The sequence below is a fragment of the Euprymna scolopes genome, chromosome 1 (assembly GCF_053919585.1).
Source record: "Euprymna scolopes isolate OS-2025 chromosome 1, ASM5391958v1, whole genome shotgun sequence".
In the NCBI taxonomy this organism is placed as follows: Eukaryota; Metazoa; Mollusca; class Cephalopoda; order Sepiida; family Sepiolidae; genus Euprymna; species Euprymna scolopes.
The window spans coordinates 85,438,219-85,440,607 of record NC_136482.1 but is presented as its reverse complement, the minus strand read 5'-3'; the positions used below and the strand labels follow the sequence as shown (position 1 = coordinate 85,440,607).

At 35.5% G+C, this 2,389-nt stretch overlaps 1 pseudogene; it reads right to left on the bottom strand.

Annotated features, from left to right (window-relative positions):
• Nucleotides 1-1,712: 1,712 nt before the first annotated feature.
• Nucleotides 1,713-1,871, bottom strand: LOC145284893 (U2 spliceosomal RNA; annotated as a pseudogene).
• Between the last annotated feature and the right edge of the window lie 518 nt (nucleotides 1,872-2,389).

The following is a 2,389-nucleotide window of genomic DNA, read 5'->3' as shown; positions in this document are numbered from 1 at the left end:
TCTATCGACCGGTGTTAATCGTGACACCCTGCCCTGACTATTCCCGAAAGGGTGAAACGTTAATGTCTGTAAGTATTTAATAATTATTATAGTAAATACTTATATATGGATGTACGTGTTCCAAATACAAGCGTTCACTAATGAAGACAAGGTAACAAGGAAATATGATTTAGTAAAACATTTGTTGTATGCTAAATCTAGAACATTTGTGTTTTGTAAAGGGAGTCAATGCTCCAGGTTCATGTGCAAAAGCTCTGATAAATTTAAAACGTTACTAATGTGTAGCTCCATTAATTTCCACAAATATTTTTCTGTCAGCACAGACAATTTAAAATTAAAATATAAATGGTAGGGAGTACATAACTTACTCTTCCCACTGAGAATAGATGTGATACGGGACCAGTTTAATGTAGGAAATCAACTCTCCTGAAAGGGAGCATCCTGAAAAAGTTGACTAGATCGGATCTGTGTTCTTGGGTGAGCGTATTCCGGGCGACCGGCAATAAAACAATAACTTTTAGCAAATGGGGGAGGGATAATGTCCGGGATGATAACTTAATGGCACTGGACAGAACCTTGCTCTACTCTGATGTAAGATGGTTGATGGAGAAAAAATAAAGTTTAAAAAATCGACCCAAGTAATGAAGTCCCTATTTCGGAAAAGCTGCAACTACTATACCGAGAACGACTCCTTATCGATTTTTAGATGAAGTTAACGTAACCCAAAATCGTCCCCCTCCCCTAAAAAATACCCGGTCTTCCATTAAAGAGATTTTCCAGTTGTCTAACTGGAAAACAAAACAATGATTCATTTGTGACTGTCGATTTCTTTTTGTTTCTCTTTTTACAGCGAATTATTCAAAATCGTCTGCCAGTTTAAGACAAAGAAAAGCCAACCACCCGCTTTCGTTTTCTTTAGAAATCGTTTTATGTCGTTGTTTTTAAACACAATGGAGTCAAATATGAATGTTTTTTTCTTTCATTCTTTACTTTATTTTTATTTTATTAAAAAAAAAGAAATGATGTAACTAACCAATGTAATAGCTACCAATCGACTTGGCTAGTAGATAAGTTTTTAATGCATGTTAGAGTACTTCTACGATTCGAACGCGCAACCTACTCATGAGAAATGATAATAAATAACTTTCAGTTCGCCTGATTTTGAAGTGTGAAAATATGTAAAAACAAGGCCGATAGCCATTAGTCGCGTGTTCTCGTGTAATGAATGAATGCATGAATATAGGATTTACATGAAATTCTTAAAGATAAACTAAAATGACCGAAAATTGGGCTGAAATGACTTAAATAAATAAAAAGTAAATGACTTAGAATGACTTTAATGAACTTAAGGATGAAGTGAATGACTTTCAAAATGACTTGAATGCTTAAAAATAACTGGAATCCTTCAAAAACAATTTGAATGATCTGGAGAATGACTTGGGTGGCTTTGAGACTGACTGGTTGTAAAGTGGGTGATCATTTTAAATTAAATTAATACAGAAAAGTGATCCCACTTTATATCACAATAAGTACAGCATGTAGTAAGACAGATACTACACTTTGATATTAGTCAAAAGGCCAAGAAAAGCGGTATTTATTTGCTCTCCACCGAGCAAATAAGGCACAAGGCCGATTTTTAAAGTGAGGAGTAAAGAGGAAATGGGGACCAACTCCCCGAGAAGTAGGGGAGCTGGATAGTGACAATTGGTATGAGGGGTTGCCCCTACATTGACCAAGGTCTTATATGTGGGGTTTCCCCCACATTGACCAAGGTCTTATATGTGGGGTTTCCCCCACATATGGTCTTTGCTTTCAGTATCTGCCGGACCAGATACTACACTTTGATTTTGGCCAAAAGGCCAAGAAAAGTTTAAAAAGCTAAGAACAGCATCTATTGACAACATATCTTTGATCTTAACCAAAAAGGCCAAGCACAAAACTGCTACGGACAGACCGAACGACAGACCGACGGACCGTCTTATAGAGTCGCTTTCACGCGACTAAAAAGAAAACATAGAAAAACCTGCCCGTCACTCAGTGGTTATTAATGTAGTTTTATTAGTTTCAAATATATAACCTACATTATCTATCTTTAGTATAAATTTATTATGCTTTCGAAAATTAGTTTGCATTTAAATTGCATCCATTGAACATTAATGAACACAATATTTTAAGAAAAGGTTTGATAATCCATTTTTTAATATTAAATAACTTCAAATAACTACTGTGAATACCGACAAACCTGTTATATAGAGATATATAATTATTGCTATAATTAACACCTACAAGCACTAGTGTTTGATCAGTTTAGAGAGTTACGATTACAGCAGGTCGGGAGATGCGAACCCGACCACAAAGCCATCTTTGACTTCATTAGCAAGGAACAAAC